Genomic DNA, 21,537 nt, shown 5'->3' on the forward strand with positions numbered 1-21,537 from the left:
TATATATATATATATTTTTAGATTTGAGGATACCGTAAAACAAATTTTCAAAATCTAATGCATCCTGGGTAATATTTTTAAAAGCATACACCAAAACGTTGCGATTGACTTAAAACGAAATTAACAATGGAAATTCAACCAATGACGTAACTTTTTTTTCATTTTGTTGTACAAACAGTGAGATTACCCATAGTCCTCTAGATTCTGAAAAGGCGAATTACAGCTGTCAATGGAACCTGTTACTCGACCTAGCATTCCCAATGGATGTTAAGATACCTTAAATTGGAATTCATCGGATAAAGCATAGCAAATAGATTTGAGTCTTAAAAGGTTCGACTTGTGTAGGGCATCCAGCTTTAATGGTTGTCATATCTTAATGAGAAATAGGTAGCTTCCAACAAACTGTGCACCAAACAGCATGTACCATTAAAATACAAGTATTACCATTTCAATTGAGATCCTTTTTGGACAAAAGTCCAATAACGTTTCTACCTATTTATAAATCTTTGGTTTTTAATGTTGAGGTTTGACCTTGGACGCACGATATTTATGAAGTGTTATTTGATTTTTAATTAATTTTAGAGGTCGACTAAATTTGAAGGAAACCAAAACTGTCTGGATGAACGGTAAAAGAAGGACATATACTGATGATCAAGGTGGAGAAATAGAAGACTAATATACATGTAATTTCCTTGCCTGAGAGACGTATGAAGATTTGATCACCGAAGAAAATCATATTTCCCGAGGTGATCGCTAGAGGGAAATATGACTGGTTGAAGTGAACAAATTCTTATATCTCCCGACGTCAGGGGAAATTAATTTTTAATTCCACTATCCCTTTTTTTTCTTCAAGTAGATAAAATATTAATTTACATACAAATTTTCTATTTCTTTAATAAATAAACACGTCATAAACATAGATTATCGTCAATCTAAAATCACTATGATATTATAATCGACGACACATGCGTCTAGCGTACAATACTATGAACCTTGTGCATGTTGTAACTATGATGAGTTTTAACAACAAATAGATCGATGCCCATGCTGGTAGAGGTTTCATCCTCAAGATTATCACCAAGCCAGTAGCAGCATTTATTTATCTATGTCACTGGTATTTTGATATCTATAAATGAACTACTTACACAAATTTGAATTGTTTAAAATACAATTGATTTTTTACCCCAAAAATAAAAACCTATGCTGTATTTTGCAAAACTTTTCGGAATTTCTGGTCCTCAATGCTCTTCAACTTCGTAATTTATAAAACCTTTAGCTTGGTTTGATTCTAGCTTTAATTCTATATTTTGTATGGTTAATTTAATTAACAATTCACCATTCAGAAAGGTAATAAACAAACAAAAAACTTGACAATAAATAAGTTGCCGCATTAATCAATATAAGTGTAATGTTCATTTGTTTCATTTATATTTTCGGTTTATATCATAACAGCGTATGCATTTTATTAAGTTGATAAAACCACCTGTCGCGGTTAAAATATCATTTTTTTAAACCGAAATAGATATTTACAACAAGGTTTCATTTTTAATTCAAATCAATATGCAGCATGTAAGTCAAAAATGAAATGATCTTACCTAATACTGTATTTATTTAAGGATATGTTATAGTTATTCAAAATTTCTAAATGGGTTACGTTATTTAACTATGCACATATTTAAATTGAACTATTTGAAGACGAGGCAATTTATAGTCTATATATCAAATATATAATTTAAAGGTTTATAAATATAACAACTGCTTTGCTCACGGGTCGTATAACATTGTGGACATACATATATGTACTTAGCTAGCAGACATCTTTACTAAGGTTATTTATATTGTAACAAGTAAAATCACAAAAATACTGAACTCCGAGGAAAATTCAAAAAGGAAAGTCCAAAATTAAATGGCAAAATCAAAAGCTGAAACACATCAAACGAAAGGATAACAACTGTCTATTCCTGACTTGGTACAGGTATTTTCTTATGTAGAAAATGGTAGATTGAACCTGGTTTTATAGCTAGCTAAACCTCTCACTAGTATGACTTATTTGAAATGGAATTTTAAGTAAACAGATTTAATTGAATAACAGTTTTTTCCAGGTTTGATGTTTTATAGTTAGTTTTTTTCTATCTGGTATCCTGCTTCTTATAAAGATAACAGGGAGAGTGTTGAATATTCACTAAACCTGGAAAAACTTTTTGCAAGGGAATTTAATCAATGTGGACTACCTCTTCTTGTTTAAGTCTATCCAGTTTTCATATCGTTTTAAAACATATGATCCTCTGTGTTGAAATGTTTTGATATCTTAACTCGTTTTGGAGGGATAGGAGCGGATAGATATGTTGATCTTGATAACTTATAAATAAAATTTTCTTACTGATATATTTGACATTCTTCTTCACATTAGGTTAAAAAATAAAAACTTCCTTAAACTATAATAGATATCGATTTTCATCCATTACGATACATAAGACAATAAGTGCACGTGATAACTTTTATATCTCACCTCAGACTACCACGAGCCAATGAGCTGCCATGAAATATTATTGCTATGCTAATATTTTGTTCACAAAACGATAAATATCCGATTCACTCGTGTTTATCTACCCTCAGGCAAAGAAGGCAACGTTAACACGTTCGATTCACTCTGGTGTGTCTACCAACCGGTAGAAAGCCTTGAAAGAATTCAAAATTGTAGCTGCAATATTCTTTAACTTCGATTATGTCTTGCAACTGATTTATTTTGAATGCTATTGATGAAAAGTATGTAGACAAAACATGCATCTGACGAACAAAATTATTACCCTTACCTTTTTTGTGGGTTGATATCAATGCTGCTTGACGTTTCTTCCCCAAGGGTACTATCACTATCTACTCTATTATAGACACTTTTCATAACAAGAATATCAAAGAAGCTAAATCCTTCCATTTCACATTCAGATATATTGATGATGTTCTTTTCATTATCAATCCAAACTTTTCTGATTGGCTTCCACAAATATATCCTCCAGAACTAGAAATTTTAGAAACAACAGTTACGTCTTCCTCTGCCTTATTTTGAGACTATAAATCAATTTGACATATACAGTCATGTCAGTATCAGAATCTATGACAAAAAAGACGATTTCAATTTTGAAATTATCAATTTGCCAAATCTTAGATGCAATATACCAACTTCACCTGCATATGGGATATGCATTTCCCAACTGATTAGATATCCAAGAGCTTGCAGCTATTACTCCGACTTTGAAAACGTCAATGACCAGGAAGTTAATGAATCAGGGGAATGTCAAAGAATGTCTCGTCCTTATACAAAAATGTTCAACGGGATATATCAAGACCTTTTTGATAAATATTCCGTATCAACAAATAATACACAATGGTCTTGAAAAAATAGATTCTAGGTTATGACGTTGTTTATCATCTTAAGTCTAACATGTTATAGTATTCTTTTATTTGTCTTTGTAATTATCAATTTTACCATTTGGTGTATTTTGGTATAATCCATTTGATGGAGCTCGGTACTAATACACCCCTTCATTGTGATTTGTCTATATAAAATTGAGAAAGGAAATGGGGAATGTGTCAAAGCGACAACAACCCGACCATATATGCCTTTTTGTTTTTCTTTGTTAGCATATTTGTTTGTTTTTATAGAGATTAAAATAATAACACAATGTTGACTGCTGTACCCCAATATTTGACATTTTTACCTATTATGTCTGTTTGTTTTGTTCACATATCGTTGTCAATATAATGGAATTAATTTTTTACGACTGTCATAAAAGTGAGAGGTTAAGCTAGCTATAAAACTAGGTTTAATCTTCCATTTTCTTCATAGGAGAATGCCTGTAACAAGTCAGGAAAATTACAGTTGTTATCCATTTGTTTGATGTGTTTAAGCTTTTAATTTTGCCATTTGATTAGCCAATTTCCGTTTTGAGTTTTTCTCGGAGTTCGGAATTTTTGTTATTTTACTTTTCATTTACAGTCTCAGCAATTCTGTGATGGTAGGAAATATCATTAATACCGATTTTTTTTTAGGTAAAACAAATGTTTCTTAATTATGGTTGATCTTTGATAGTCACTTAGATTATGATAATAACTGAGGGTACATGATTGGTAATCTTCTCAATGTTCCTTTTTTATTCATAATAAGAAAAGAGAGGGGAAAGGTACTGAAGGGATTTTCAAACTCGTAAGTCGATATTGAACTAACAACTCCATGGCTAAAATGAAAAATAGACAAAACAAACAGAGGCCTTTGTTAGTCTTGTATTTTTTTAATTTTAGTTTCTTGTGTACAATTCGGAAATTAGTATGGCGTTCATTATCACTGAACTAGTATATATTTGTTTAGGGGTCAGCTGAAGGACGCCTCCGGGTGCGGGAATGTCTCGCTACATTGAATACCTGTTAGTGACCTTCTGCTGTTGCTTTTTCTATGGTCGGGTTGTTGTCTCTTTGACACATTCCCCATTTCCATTCTCAATTTTAAACTATAGTACACAAAACAAACCATAGAAAACAAAATGTTGGGCAACACGAATTCTAACAAAAACGGGATTAATATCATGTGCTCTGGAACGGTAAGCAGATCATGTTCCACATATTTTTCTCATATTAGTACAAACCCGGTAAAAGAAGATACTTATGCTGTAAGACCTAAGCTCTCAAAGTAAGATGTATTTGCCATTTTAATTGTTGAACAACACAAACAAAGGGTATCAGTAACAATACATTATTAATTCATTTTCATTTCAGAAAAGGAAAAACACATAATATGCCATTTGTAATATTTCATATAAACTACAATACTAAAACGTATAAGCAAAATAAAAGACAAAACATTATGAAAAAAGGAAAATGGTAGGTGTGGCGCTACTATGAAATTGACACAAAAAGACCAGAAATTACATGTATATTTTAATATGATTCATTATACTAATTAGTTCATACATTTTGGGAATAGACCTAAAAAGTAATAAATAGTTAAGTAAACGTTAAAATTCAATTATAATCATAAATTTTCTAATTGTTTTGAATTTTCTATTTTGGGATGTATATTCATTCAAATACATTGTAACGAATTTCAACCCTTTTAATGGTTAACTCCTATAGAATTTCTTCAGCATTTTTATTATTATTCTTAACTGCTTTTATATATATATATAAAAACATTATCTGAAAGAAATATATCAATAGTACATGCAATTATAAATGATAAAACATGGCATACACACAGACTAAACTAAGCATCATTGGCCTATTAAAACAGTCACAAAATATATTAGCTCAATTACGTCACAGTAAAGAGCACGTCATATGAGTTGATGTAACACAAATATACATTTCAAAAACAAAACAAAAAATAAAAATCGCGCCTTAAATTCATACAGTTTAAGTCTCATTGGAAACGTTTCAAAATATTTTTTGAACTAGGCCGGGTATAAAAAATACCTCATCCCGCACAAGTTTCATATGAACAAAAACAGTGCTCCTCGATCGGTAAAATGAAGCTTTTAATAGCAAGAAAAAACACCAAAATAGTTGATATACGAATTAATGTATATTTATAGTTCAATGACTCTCGTCTTTGGTTTTCAATTCAGTTAATTCAATATAACTATTAAATTGAAAAACTGAAGCTATAAAAGTCTGAAGTTCTATTAAATGTATTGCTTCGTATGATGATACTTTTATTGAATATTTCCACTTTTAAATATTACAAATGTAAACATTCAAATCAATTTAGGATGACATTGTAACGTTGTTTTTAGAAAGTGAAACATATTGAATAAACATATCTTTTCCATATTTTCTAGAACAAAACGAAATCCGTAAAATACAATAGTCGCAGATAAGAGAAATCCTTGTTAAATCCTAGCGAGCACTGCACTTGGCTGAATAAAATCCGGCACTCTCCGTCGGGCTATTGTTATATTTCCGCGTTGTCTATCCTCGACAAATTGAATGATAGTTATAATGGTTTCCATTTCATCTTTTTTCTTCTTCGCTCGCTTACTCTGTGCTCGTTTACACGAACTTATGTGAGCTTTTAATCCTGAACCATATTGAAATGTTTTCTGGCATTTTGGATAGCCTGGACATTGCCATTTGACTGGCATGGCGTATCACAACTTGACAGACTGAAAACACAGAACACAAAATATATGTTATAACGGACTTAAAAATACTTCTTGTTAATACTTATGCAATAGAACCAAAGAACTAGAGAAAAGGAAAGGGGGGCTACAAATATTTTTTTAATATTGATTTTTGCTTTCTCATACTTTTACAAGCCTATAGCCATTGTAAAATTAATTGTGGACAAAATCACTCTTTCAAAATTTTCATTTGGGAGACTCCATGGGAGAAATCACCCGCAAATAGTGATAGTTGGTAGGTATGCTTTCTCCTTTCCGAAGTATAATCTTGCTCGCTTCAATAAAGACCTGTGTTCAGAGGTAGCTACGAATATTATAACAACGTTGTGCACATAATTTCAGATTTTAGTCGATTTTGGTGATCAGTAAGTTGGATGTCAAAATACATTTAAAAGTAGTCCATGTTATACCAATCCTTTGTTTCTTGCAAATCAGAAAGAAATTATCTCGTTTGTTCTTTAATTTACATTGAGCCAAAACTAGTTCCAATCAAGACAAAAACTCATTTCCAATTATATATATTTTCGTCGAGTTTTTTCTGGAAAGGTGCACATTACATCAAATAACAATTTGCGATGTCTGACAAGATTATTGATGAAAGATTACATTCACAATCATCAATCATGTTTCATAGAATATGGACACATCAATTTGACTAAAAAGTAATCAGATTATCAGACGGCGTATTTTATTTGGTCTTTCAAAGTATGGTTGCATGATTATGTCAAAGTATTTTAGATTATCAGACGGCGTATTTGATTTGGTCTTTCAAAGTATGGTTGCATGATTATGTCAAAGTATTTTATAAGATTATCAGACGGCGTATTTGATTTGGTCTTTCAAAGTAAGGTTCACTGCAGGGGCGGATCCATCCATTTTGAAAAGGGGGGCCCAACCCAGGACAAGGGGGGGGGGTTCCAACTATATGTCCCCATTCAAATGCATTGATCGTCCGAAAAAAGGGGGTCCAAACCCCGGAACCCTCCCCCTAGATCCGCCAATGGGTTGCATGATTATATATTTTTTTCACCTTGATAAAAAAAGACGCACAGAGGTCAAAATGAATGCTTTAAAGAGCAGATGTCAATGTTATACAGATATATATAAGGATGTATCGTTATCGACACCGTACAGTTACTGCTAACAAAATAATCAAAAAAAAAACAGCATTTTTTTTCGCAGAATATCGTTGGGCGTAGGCAAAATAATTGTGTAGTCAAAATATTCCTTTATGAGGATGGATTTCCCTGTGAAAGAAGACGGAGCATATATTCTTTTTATTGTTCTTTATGGTAATCCGATTTACAAATTTGCGGGAAATCGTATGCTTTACAACCTAACAGCATTCATCAATAGGGTAATATTCAAAAAACAAATTTTTGGATACCCGAGAATTTAATTTTATATTTTATGTTCTTGTTGATATTTGGTAGGACAGTCCTCATATTGTGTTTGACGTAGGCCACAATTGTTTAATAGTACGGAATACGAATACCATGATTATTCGTGCGCACGGGAATCCGTATAATTTATTTTGTTTACTACCATTTGGTCGTTGTCGCTTTTAGTGGTTGAATATCGATTCGTGAGGATACCATCTTTCCAGAAGTCAATACTTTGAAATAAGCTGGTGAGATTTAAATCAAATATTTTGGCTGACAATCCAGTTAATAAACTATGTTGTTATTGCCAATCAAAAGCAAAAGACAGTATTATTCCTTCTTAAAATTTTAATGATATATAATAAATGCTTTATACTGACACACAAGTGGGGTCCTCGGTGGCCGAGTGGTCTTGACTAATGCGGGTGCACTCGAGTCCAATCTTAATTGACAAGGATTGTCAGTGTTCCTATCGAAGGTCGGTGGTTTTCTCCGGGCACTCCGGATTCCTCCACCAATAAAAACTGGCCGCCACGAAATAGCCTAAATGCGGCGCTTAAAAGTGGCGTAAAAACACCAAAAATCAAATCAAATCAAATCTGACATACAAGTATATATCAGCTGTGTACAAGGTGTAAAAAACCAAAGACATTTTTTTCTGGTTAAAGTTTCACTTATTGTTTTTTTCTTGTTAATCGAAATGCTGTGAGTCCATATTCTCATACGAAATAAATAAATAAACAATTAGATTGCTTTGATCACACATTCTCATATGTAGTAAATAAATAAACATCTATATGAAGTAAATAAATAAACACTAATATGAAATAAATAAATAAACACTCATATGAAATAAATAAATAAACAATTCCTTACCTTAAATTTAAACCATTTGTAAATATAAGAAAACAAGTTAACTTGATACCGGGGCGACGTGGCTGATTTTTAAGACGAGAGTCTTTAGTTTAAGAGATTAATTAATCGTTTTAATCTTTAAAAGTAAAATACAACAATCCTTCGTAGTTGAAGTATGTGTTTAAATGGTCAGAAATAGAACTATATAATATATATATGAATGAAAAGGGAAATCGATGGCAAGAAAATTTATTAAATATTTATGAAGTGCAAATAGAAAATATCAAGTTTATGTCCTTATACTTGGTAAAACTAATATAGATTAATTTTGGGTAGAACAAATTTCATATTAATCAATAGAAAGTAACAAAAGATCCTAAATAAAATTTAAAATGAGAGATAAAAATGTCGTTTTTTAATGCAACTTGGTTTAAGTTTTAATATATTTCTTTTCTAATACCATTCGTCTCTTAAGGTTTTGGGGGTAAATTTGTAATTTAAAAAGTTGTTTATGTTATATTTCTCTGAAATTACATTTCTTTAGGAGTGGCTTCACTCGTACTGTTCGGAATGTTGTTGTTTTCATGTGGTTAGTGGGGAATAGCTTTATGACATGGTTCTTTTGGGATTTTTTTTCTACTATTAATAGGAGTGTCTAGAGTGGCTTTTACATGATTATAAATCTTTGATTTTTTTGTTCCATTCTCTGGTGCTTTTTTGTTGTTGTTTGTTTGGTAACTATATCATGTCAAAAACAATTCCATGTGTTTGATTGTTTTTCTAGAAAGATCAAAGGCTGCATGAGGAAACGTGTTTTAATATTTGTACATTGAGCATATATATAAGGGTAACACTTAGGTATACAGAAAAGATGAACAAAAGACGTAAACCGACTTCTTTGATTCAGTAGTGGTTAAGTGCTAAACGTGCAGTGGCTAATATTTCAATTATATACAGGACGACGACAATAAATTAGCAAGGAAGGTTCTGAAAAGTGATTTTTCCGAAACGTAGAGAAAGAAATGTTGACTGTCGCTAGAAATATAAGTTGGGTAGAAGTAGAAATGACGAGCAATAAACTACAAAATGTCTCCTCAAAGATTGCTTACAATAGATATTTTACTTGCAGAGAGCATGGCACTTTAACAACACGAATTTGGTTGCTGATACATCATGCTAGTAAAACAGCGCCAACTTGAGCATGCAGAAGTCTTATTTCCGGTCGGGAAGGGATCTTTTTTTTATAGTCCAGTTCGTCAACTTCTTTTATTTTTCCTGTTCTTTATTATTTTTTCTAAATTGAATGTTGCACTGATGTTTTTCTAAAGTTGATTGCCAAGTTGTCATTGCATGGTGCTTTTGAAAACCTTATATAAAAAAAAACATGTTTATTCAAGACTTCACCTTCATACCAAAATCTCAAGTATGCTCTGCCGACAAATTTTTTCAACATCAAACACTCGAATGTTAACAAAGTCAATCTTTTGTACACTGCCAAATATTTATGATTTTGACATATATTAAATAGCTTTGATCAATTTTTAATTGATTTGAAGTGTTAAACATTAAAATAATCGAGACTCAATATTCACGGCAAATTTATAAATTAACAGACATAAAGTGTATACGCGTTTAACAATACCGCCGCTTTATTTCAGTGTTAAAACGCAGATTGGGTCAATGACTTGGTTCATTTGGGATTTATTTTCTATTATTAATAGGGGTGTCTGGAGTGGCTTTTACTTGATTATAAATCTTAGAAGCAGAGTGGTACGTCTCACATTTTATTCTCAAAAAACCTGCTGCTCCATACAATTTGAATATAAAAATCAGAATTTTTCTACTTAAAATTTGAAAGTTTAACTCTCGACATGCATTGCTTCATTCATAATATTTGGAATCTCGAGGCTGGCACATTTGGTTGTTTTGTTCCATTCTCTGGTGCTTTTTTGTTGTTGTTTGTTTGGTAACTATATCATGTCAAAAACAATTCCATGTGTTTGATTGTTTTTCTAGAAAGATCAAAGGCTGCATGAGGAAACGTGTTTTAATACGTTATTTGTACATTGGGCATATATATATAAGGGTAACACATCAAGGTATACAGAAAAGATGAACCTTTTGATTCAGTAAAGTGTTTGAATATTTAAACGTACAGTGGCTAATATCTCTTGTATATACAGGACGATGACAATTAAACAATTATAAATTAGTTAGACAGGTCCTGAAAAGATATTTCTACCGAAATGAAGAGAAGATATGCTGACTGTCGCTAGAAATATAAGATAGGTAGTAGTAGAAATGCCGAGTAACTAGCCATAAAATGACTTCTTAAAGATTTCTTACAATAGATATTTTACTTGCAGAGAGCATGGCACTTTAACAACACGAATTTGGTTGTTGATACATCATGCTAGTAAAACAGCGCCAGCTTGAGCATGCAGAAGTTTTATTTCCGGTCGGGTATGGATCTTTTTTTTTTTTCTATAGTCCAGTTCGTCAACTTCTTTTATTTTTCCTGTTCTTTATTATTTTTTCTAAATTGAATGTTGCACTGATGTTTTTCTAAAGTTGATTGACAAGTTGTCCATGTCTGTACATAAATAAGGCCGTTAGTTTTTTTTCGTTTGAATTTTTTTACATTGTCATTTCGGGGCCTTTTATAGCTGACTATGCGGTATAGGCTTTGCTAATTGTTGAAGGCCGTACGGTGACCTATAGTTGCTAATTTCTGTGTTATTTTGGTCTGTTGTGGAGAGTTGTCTCATTGACAATCATACCACGTCTTCTTTTTTTATATTGGTGCTTTTGAAAACCTTATATAAAAAAAACAAACATGTTTATTCAAGACTTCTCCTTCATACCCAAAACACAAGTGTGCTCTACCGACAAATTTTTTCAACATCAAATATCCGAATGTTAACAAAGCCAATAAGTACACTGCCAAATAATTATGATTTTGACATATATTAAATAGCTTTGATTTCAAGTGTTAAACATTAAAATAATCGAAACTCAATATTCACGGCAAATTAATAAATTAACAGACATAAAGTGTATACGCGTTTAACAATACCGCCGCTTTATTTCAGTGTTAAAACGCAGATTGGGTAAATTTTCAAAAGCCATTGTGTTAAATTGTTAGCTTTGTTGATACAATTGTATGGTCTTTCGGCACAAATCATGCATATATGTTGTCCACCCAAGGAGTTGACTTATCAAACAGTAATACAACATAATAGATAAAGTAGTGTGTCTGTATATATATATTTGGGATGTACAAATACATAGACACGCCCGGTTTCAATTGTGATGTTCAATTCAATGCCTCGTGCCGTAAGGTAATCGAACGTGAAACACCACTACACATAACAACTGTTTGAGGGGTCCGTAAATGGACTGTTTCTACGGGAAATATATCTGACCCCAACTAACAATTAAATAAAAATGATAATTGCAATGGAGAATGTGTCAAAGAGACAGCCGAAGGCCACCAATGTGTCTTCAACACAGCGAGAAAATCACGCATACCGAGGCGTGCTTCAGCTGTCCCCTAAACAAAAATGTGCACTTACATGTGTACTAACAAGCCAACATTCATCGCATTCATCGTCCAACTGCAAAACATACCATTGGATTCATTGTTAGTAATTATATTTCTCGTCTTTGTCTATGTTATTTCTTCAAATCAAACACGAAAAAAATAACTAAAGAAGGCAGTAGTGATACGATTTCATATAACGTAGGGCATCGGTGGGCGAGTGGTCTAAGTAGTAACTACTGTAATCACTAGCCAGCCAACACTGAGGTTGTGAGTTCGAACCCCGCTTATGCGGGTGCAGTCGACTCCAATCTTAAGTGACTAGGATTGTCGGACAGTTTTCCAGTCGAAGGTCTGTGTTTTTCTCCAGACACTCCTGCTTCCTCCACCTACAAAAACTGGCCGCAACGAAATAGCCCAAAAGTGGTGCTTAAAAGTAGCGTTAATACACAAAAAAATAAAATTATATAACGTAGATGCACTTTTTTGGTTCAAACGATTATGTATTGCTTACCAGTTACAGAACCGTTTCCTGTTGCAACGACATGCATCAACTCCCTTCTTGGTATATGGAATGTTTCGTTCTTCTTGTTATACTGATTTTCTGCAGATGATACTCAGTTTTCATATTTGGAACCAGGGAAAGATCACTATTAAACATTATGTGATCATTCCGCCAGTGCCAAGAACAAAAACGTTTAATGTTATACCTGAGAACACCTACAAAAAGTGCAATCCGAAATTATGATCGAAACACAATAGTTCTAGAACTAGTAAAAGTATGATATAAAAAAGGAAATATTGTATTACACTACATACAATACTAGTGTGTTTTGTATGTTTGCTATGTTTTGTTTTGAAGGGTTTATTTGTGATTTATGTATTTATTCTGTTGTTGCAAAATCATTTGTATATGTGGTGCCACATATGGAGCAGGATCTGCTTACCCTTTTGAAGCACTTGAGGTCATCCCCAGTTTTTGGTGCGATTCGTGTTGCTTAGTATTTTGTTTTCTATGGTGTATCTTGTGTACTATTATTTGTATGTTTGTCTTTCCTTTATTAGCCATTGTGTTTATTTTCGAGTTTGACTGTCCCTCTGGTATCTTTCGCCACTCTTTCGTAGTGTTTTATCGGTAATGGTGTTTTTTCATTGTTTTCAATCTTTTTTTATTTAAATTCAAGTCATCGAGTTTTGTAGTTACATCGATCTCTGAGCTGTTTGTGCCGACTGAAAATGATTATTCTATTACGCAAATATTAAAAAGACAATGTTATTTATTTTTTTGTGTATTTTAATTTGTATTGCAGTTCAAATCTTAGTGTGCGTTTAGAACGAAAAGTAAAAAGACAGATCTTTATTGGATAGATTACCTGGATTTGTTTTTTTCAATCGATTTATGACTTTTGAACATCGGTGTACTTCTGTTGCCTGTATTTACCTTATAGCTGCATTCGGCAAATTTCGGAATTTTTTGGGTACTCAATGCTCTTTGATTTAGTCTTTTATTGCGGCAAATTTCGGAATTTTTTGGGTACTCAATGCTCTTTGATTTAGTCTTTTATTGTGGCTTTTTCAACTTTTTGGATTCGAGTGTTACTCGTGAGTCTTTTGTATACGAAACGCGCTTCTATCGTAAAAAATATTAAAGTCTGGTATCAGTGATGAGTTTATTAATTAAGGCATATATGATTTTTTTCGGCGACAAGGGCCTGTGCTTATGATACATGAATATTTCGTAATCCTAACCATAAATATTTTAAACCGATTCATGAAATTTCAAGAATAGCTGTAATCAATTCAGAACAACATGAAACATGGTGCAGTGGTTCCGTAACTCAAATTAAACAATTATATATCTACCTTATGCATGTTGACCATCTGAATCAATGTTAAAACTTCAACAATTCATTATTTCATTTTACTGTTCCTCTCCCGAGTGTGTGATATATTTTACAACTCACCTTGTTCTATATTTTTCTGTGTTTTTCACTACTTTCCAATTTTAGTTGAGTGTCAAAAACATCCCACCGCTATTAAACAAAAACGGTGTCGAGTCACTTTCCGTACAATAGTCTCGCTTAGCGGGAGATAGCTTTGATTAATAACAATTACATAATTCATTTTTATATAATGGTTAATAAATTATTTAATAATCTGATAATACTGATCTACATTAAATCATCAAATCGACAGATGTTTCTCTTTTATTCTTTATACATGTACAAATGTACTTGTGTTATTTAAATTTACCTGAACAGATGGTGTACTAATTTTAAATTAGCTGTTACTCCAGTAAAATTATTTTGAAAAAAAAATATCACTGTCTATGAAGTGGTTTTCGAAAGTCAATGTGACATTTTTTAAGATCAGTGATTTTAAACTCTTATTTATACTTAGTTTTCCCCATATGGAACCTCGTAAAATCTGGAATGTGAAATGAATATTTTATTATTGTTGAATTGATTACATTAATTAATCACGATTCTTTTTAAATCTCACGCAAACTACGAAAAACAGAGACGTAATTAAATATTTCCCACAATGTAAAATGACTATTGATTCGAAAGGTAATATCAGTTCTCGGACTGACTGTTTCAAACACAGTGAGTCCATGGGTGTAACAATTCTCAATTAAGAACAGTTTATGCATGGGCTTTGCTAATAGCTGAAATCCATACGATGACCTATGGTTGTTATTTTCTGTATAATTTGGTCTCTTGTGAAGAGTTGTCTCATTGGCAATCATAACACATCTTTTTTTAAATAAACAATTTTTTTTTTATTTAAAAGCTCTGTATTCGCATATGCGTGAAATATTTGCCACTGATTGTTAAACATCGCACAATCACTACACAAAAAAAGTTTGGGTTAAAACGTCAATCTGAAAAAAACAACTTAAATTTATGTAAAAAAAAAAAAAAAAAAAACAGACAAAAAAATGTTAGTTTGCAATTGAAAAACCTTTATACCAGATGTTCTCAAATTCAGCAATTTGATTCACTAGAGTTGCAAAGTTGCAATTTGTTTTCATTTGTTGAAATAACTTGTATATGTAGTCTCACTGGCTCTGGTTCCCTTTCGGCAATCCTCGGTAGAATCTGCTACTCTCCTCGGAATCGGCCGAGTTGAGACGAATGAAACAATCCCTTTACTCATTTTTAAACTGGGTTATGAAATTGAAAAATGCTTAAGGAAATTTTTCAGTGAAACAATTTTTCAGTGTAGATGTTGCTGCTATTGTCAAATACTTTTTGGGGGAAATTCAGATTTTTTTTACGGAACCGTATTAGCGCCACGCATTTTATTTTTCTTATTTTTTTCCCTATCTTTGCGTTATAATGCAAAACCTGTTGCGTTATAACGCAAACCTATAACGCAAACCTTTGCGAAAATAACGCAAAACTTTGCGTTATAACGCAAATATCTTGATTTCAATTATTCATTAAGTTTTTTATATATGTCCGTCTGTCATTCATTTCGGTTGTGATTTACTAGTACATGTAGATAAAAAAAGAAACATACATAAAAGTCCAAATCATTATAATAAATATGCATAAGAATAATGTAATACTTGAAGTGCAATTTTACATAAATTAAGAATTATTTGTGCATCAGAAAATTATAAAAAAAAACAAGAAAATAGATATACATGTAGTATAGCAAATAGGCATGTTTAAATTAAAAGATCAAAAATAATGTCATACAATTGCAAATAGACAAAATGATCTTTCTGCTTTAAAATGAATTATTAATAAGGAAACTTTTTTTTAAATCTCAGAATATGACAAAGATTCTTTGATAGAAAGTGATTGAATTTTCATTTCAATATAGTGAAGTATTTTTTAGATGCTTGGGTAGTAATTTGAATGGAGAGAACATAATTTTATTAATAAAACATCTTCATTCTATACATTTATTGCCAAAGGGTAGCTTGTTTGAATCTAACCAACTTTACACAGTTCTCAAACGAGAGGTTACTTTGGAAGTATATTTATATTCGGTTATAGCTATATTAGTAGGGTTGATTTTTTTCTTCGGTATAACCTCAATTTATTCAATTTCTTTGTGATATATATACAAGTAGTTACATGGATATCGTTTTTTTTTGGGCCTTTATAGTTTGCTGTTCGGGTTTACTTTTACAAATAGTGACTTAGATAGAGAGTTTTCTTATTGGCACTTAAACCACATCTTCTTATATAATTCTGCTCGTTATTAGTCACTGATATGTTCTAATTATTCAAGCATTTTACTTTGCAATGGCTACAAAGGTGATCAAATTTGATATATATACCCTCCTCCATTAATAACTGCTGTTTCCTTTGAATCGTAAATAAGAAATAAGATACACTTAAGTGTTTAAAAAGAGTCCAAAATCTTTCGGCAGATGAAGCTAAAATTTAGCCTTTATTTGGTTCTGATTTTTTATATTTTTGATTATTTTTTTTTTTTTTTACATTTTATTTTTTCTTTATTTTGGCAAAATTTTATTTATCCCGGGGTGAACAAGGGTGGGGTGTTATTTACACCGGGGTAATTAACCAATCAGATAGCAGTATTTTTCCTGCATGAAAAATAACTTTAAATTATCAACCTTTTAATTTATAAATATCTTTTGGTTTATCCTGACACCTGATTTTAAACAAAGAATAAACATTTTTCTGGACAACAATAGTGCTTTGTTGACACTTTTGTTTTTGGTTTTTTTTTTGATAAAAAAATCAAAGCTCTGTTTACCGCATTCATATAATGAACAATCTGATCTTTGTTTTGCCGCAAAAATCAATTGTCGGTCTACTAAAGAAAATGCAGTTCACCATGTTAAAGTCACATGGTGCCCCTTAAATGCATTCGTCGGGTATTTTCTTTATTCTGTCGTGCTATTGTTTTTTCAATATTATTTGTCAATGTTATATCTATCATTTTGGTAATGTGAGTGGATCGGTTATTATAGGTATAGATTTAATCAATAGTGTTCATTTTTCGAGGCTATGCAGCTGATGTTCTCAGTCTCTCCTTTCCTTTGTTCCTTATATTGCACACTCTAGATTTGTCTCATATTCTCTTTTCTCGTTTTGCTGGAAATCGTTTCTAAAATACAAAAAAAAAAAAAAGTCGTTATTCATAATTTTTGATTTAAATAAAAAGGTTCCATTGTGACGTTTTTCAAAAAAGACTTTATCTATCTTTTTCTTTGTATTCAGTTAGGGAAAAAAGTATGTGTGCGATATACGATAACGAGACAGCTACCCAACATAAATAAACCAAAAGTTATAACGGGATCAACATACCGGTAAAGCCTTCAGTGATAAATTAAAAGACACTTTCAAAATCTACCTTCAACAAAAAATTATTACCATAAAAAAAGATTAAATATCAAGAATGGTTTGGGTTGGGATTAAAGGACCAATACCAGAGAAAAGTCGACTAAAAAAGATAAAGAATACAGAAAAAAGGGGAGATAAAGGCTAAATATAAAGAATAGAGAATAATGGTAATCGAGAATGAAGAATAGAGAAAAACTACATACAGAATTAAAGAATACATAAATGACGTGCATCCACGGTTAAATCTCAGCCTATCACCAATGAATGTATATCTTCGTAATAATTGCAAGTGACAGATCATATCCACAATAAAAAAAGGTAAATGTATGTACACATGAAAATGTTGGAAACAAATTTAATAATTTGCACCCGGCATTACTTCTGCCGTCAGCATTTCTGCAAACTTGTGTGTAACAAACGTATATATTGCACCTTTTAAAATGGATTAATATATTCTAAAGAATAAAGAGTTATCTTCCTTATGTCAAATATATTATTGATTGATGTTATCAGTTGAACATTCAGTGGCAAATATTTCACACACATACTGATGATATTTATGATGAGAATACATCAACAATTGATCCAATTGATAGGTTCTGTGTTGCAGATACTTTTTTTTCTTTTTACAATTTCAATCCATCTATAATACTATTCGAGTTCCATGTATAAGGCATCATTAGACGCTCACAATGATTTTGCCTTCCATTTATTAAGGAAACCAAGGGTCAGAAGGAACAGCATAAGTTATAGGCAAAATCAAACTTGGCCTAATAGTGTATTCAACTTCCTTTTCGTTTTGATTCAGTTAACGGTATATAACTTCCGAATGGCAAACAAAAAGCACAGCATTCAATTGTTTAATGAAATGTATACAAATTTTCGAAATAAATATATGTTGTTTTTTTTTTTATCTGAAATTAAATTTAAACAGAAAACTTTGTCAGAAAATGTTTACATAGGTTGTCGCCCTCTTTTATTGGTGTGTTTTATGCATACACACGACAAAAATACAAAAAGATGACAAAACTGTAGTTTTAAACTCGAAATTATCTAGTATTTTAATAGTACCACGGTGACGGACCTCCTTCAAGCAGAAAACAGTTTGGATATCTGTTCACTTATTTGTTATTTGTATATTTAAGAATATAAATACATATTACTATTTTCAAATGCGAGATGTATTATTTTCGTAAAAATTTACAGCAGGATGATGAATAGAAGGATCTTAGTCCGTGGGGGTGGGGGTGTTACTTCCTATAATTTTAGTGGTATTAGTGTGCCGCAAAACAGGGTCGCTTTTTCATGCCCTGCTGGTTAGAACAGGGTGCCTATTTCATGTCCTGCTGGTTAGAACAGGGTCGATTTTTCATGTCCTGCTGGTGAGAACAGGGTCTTTTTTAAACAAAGTATGAAACAGAATAGCTTATTAAACTGTTTAAGAAACAGTCTTGAACCTATTTTATACGGTCTAGAACATTTTGTGAGCGTATCTAAAACAGGGTATGTTTTCAATATTTCTGTTTAGAACAGGGTATGTTTTTGAATGGTTTCTGGTTAGAACAGGGTATGATTTTGGCAAGTGTTGTCGGCAGAGTAATACCCGAAAGGATAGTCAGTGCCCTCCCCCTCCCTTTACGGGATCTTAGTTGGTTTAATTTCTCATTAAATTGAGAAAATTGTAGAATGTATGAGAAATATTTATACAAGGAAATTTCAAGATAAGTCATAATTTGCACCTGAGTGAATATTTATCTATATGAAACGAAAGAACTGGATCATGTCAAAAATTAAAGGATCCGGTTTTGAAAACGTAAACTACAACTTCATGACACGGTTTTGTTTGGTTAAAACCACATTAAAAAAAAAGAAAGAAACACGAATCTTAACATTTAAATCTAAAACGAAACTTTCGTATTAAGATTGTTCCTGAAGAAATATTCGAAATAGAGAGTAGAACACTATACATTATAGTTTAACCCATCTCTTGACGAGTATCTGAGATACAGACGGTCTTAAACATGAAAACTCAAAATCTATATTGATAAGGGGTATCTGTAATACGTCAGCTGATGCAGCACACGAAATAATAAAAATGTAGTTGTGTCATCCAAAATGTGCTCTTTTAAAATCATGTGTACAGGTGTTCAATGTATAATGTTCAGGTGCTGGTGCAGATAAAAATATTTGTGTGTTTATGTGTTTATTTACAGTTATCTGTACAGTATGAGGTGGGTCTTGAATGCCGCAGTCATCAATGTCAAATATGCTAGGTGGTAGTTCATTCAAGTTTGTGATGGTTCTTACGAAGAAGCTGTTTTCGTTGCTCAGTACCTGATCATAATCAGATAATCGTCTTTGAGTGAATCGACACTTCATTCATGGTGGTGTCATCAAGCTTCCTGGAATTATGATTGGTTGGTAGATTACTTTGTGAAGAAGGAGAGTGAAGTTGTGATGTGTTTCGTCTCTCCTGTAATTGTGATGGTATTATGTCCTCTAATTACAAGCATATAACTATGCCCTTTTCTCGAGAATTCTTATGCATATAGAATCTAGCTGCCCTCATTTGGACCATTTTCAGTTGGTGTATGTGTTTTTTGAGATGATGGTCCCAGATATTGCTTGCGTTTTTTTAGTGATGTTCTAACTAGGGTTATATATGCCTGTCGTTGTACCTTAAATAGACATTAACCAAATCCGTCGTATGTATAATAAAAAGAAACGCCCTTTGTAGCAATGTTTTTTAAAATCTTGATCACCGACCCATAAAATGGGAATTTAACGTGACAAAAAAAACTAGGAAAAGTTTACATGTTTTTTGGATTGAGGAACATTCAAAGCTAACTATTTTAAAGTCAATTGAGTAAGGAAACAGTTAAAGAACTCTATGACCAGAAGAGACCTAAGCATATTAGACAAATCTGTGAAAGGTAACATTTCCCTAAAGGTGCCAATTAATCATAAATTCGGTTCAGATATAGACATGTCTGAGCTAATGAAAGGGCTCTGCATGACAAATAGAAAACAATTCAAACCAGAAAACAAGTGTGCACAGGCTGAAATGTCTCACCTTCTTTTCTAATCATTGATATTATGTTGATAGTCCTATATATAAAGCTTTATAAAACTGTCACATAAACTTAACCAATAAACTAAACATTGAGCAATGAACCATGAAAATGAGATCAAGGTCAGATGAACCATGCCAGGCAGGCATGTACAGCTGACAATTCTTCCATACAACAAAATATAGTTGAGCTATTGCTTATAGTTTAAGAAAAACAGACCAAAACACAAAAACTTAACACAGAGCAATGAACTGTGAAAGAGGTAAAGGTCAAATAAAACCTTGGCGACTGACAAATAGATCATAAAATATTTCCATACACCAAATATAGTTGACCTACTAGTATTGCAATTAGTTTTAGAAAATCAGTCCAAAACACAAAAACTGAACTATAACCACTGAACCATGAAAATGAGGTCAAGGTCAGATGACACCTGCCAGTTGGACATGTACACCTTACAGTCCTTCCATACACCTAATATATACAAGACCTATTGCTTATAGTATCTGAGATATGGACTTGACCACCAAAACTTGTCTTTGTTTACTGATCAATGAAATGAGGTCAAGGTCAAGTGAAAACTGTCTGATAGGCACGAGGACCTTGCAAGGTACGCACATACCAAATATAGTTATCCTGTTACTTATAAGAGAGAATTTAACATTACAAAAAATCTTAACTTTTTTTTCAAGTAGTCACTGAACCATGAAAATGAGGTCAAGGACATTGGACATGTGACTGACGGAAACTTCGTAACATGAGGTATCCATATACAAAGTATGAAGCATCTAGGTCTTACACCTAAAATATAAAGCTTTTAAGAAGTTTGCTAACGCCGCCGCCGGATCACTATCCCTATGTCGAGCTTTCTGCGACAAAAGTAGCAGGCTCCACAACTAAGGACATGATAAAATGTTTTAAAATTGTCTTATAATCAGATATCTGTGCTTTTTTTAAAAATCTTTTATTCAGGTGTATGCAAATTTTAAAATTTCTTCTATGTCTGCTGTAAAATGTGCTTTACAAGACAATGCAGATCTGGTGTAAACAAAATCAAACTATTTCCCATACCAAGTCATCATGAATTATGAAACCAGATACCTAGTAATATGTATTTTGTTCCTTCGTTTACAATATTATTCCGAAAATAAATTGTTTACTATCTTTTTTAAGATTGAAGCAACATAC

General features: G+C 32.1%; 1 long non-coding RNA gene across 1 annotated transcript; it reads right to left on the reverse strand.

The window, feature by feature from the left end:
* Nucleotides 1-4,682: 4,682 nt before the first annotated feature.
* Nucleotides 4,683-8,572, reverse strand: LOC143047557 (uncharacterized). The gene is made up of 2 exons (XR_012969597.1): nucleotides 8,429-8,572; nucleotides 4,683-6,152 (listed from the first exon to the last, which is right to left on the reverse strand). It is a non-coding gene; the product is annotated as an uncharacterized LOC143047557 (long non-coding RNA).
* Between the last annotated feature and the right edge of the window lie 12,965 nt (nucleotides 8,573-21,537).

Source organism: Mytilus galloprovincialis, chromosome 10 (genome assembly GCF_965363235.1).
Source record: "Mytilus galloprovincialis chromosome 10, xbMytGall1.hap1.1, whole genome shotgun sequence".
Taxonomy (NCBI): domain Eukaryota; kingdom Metazoa; phylum Mollusca; class Bivalvia; order Mytilida; family Mytilidae; genus Mytilus; species Mytilus galloprovincialis.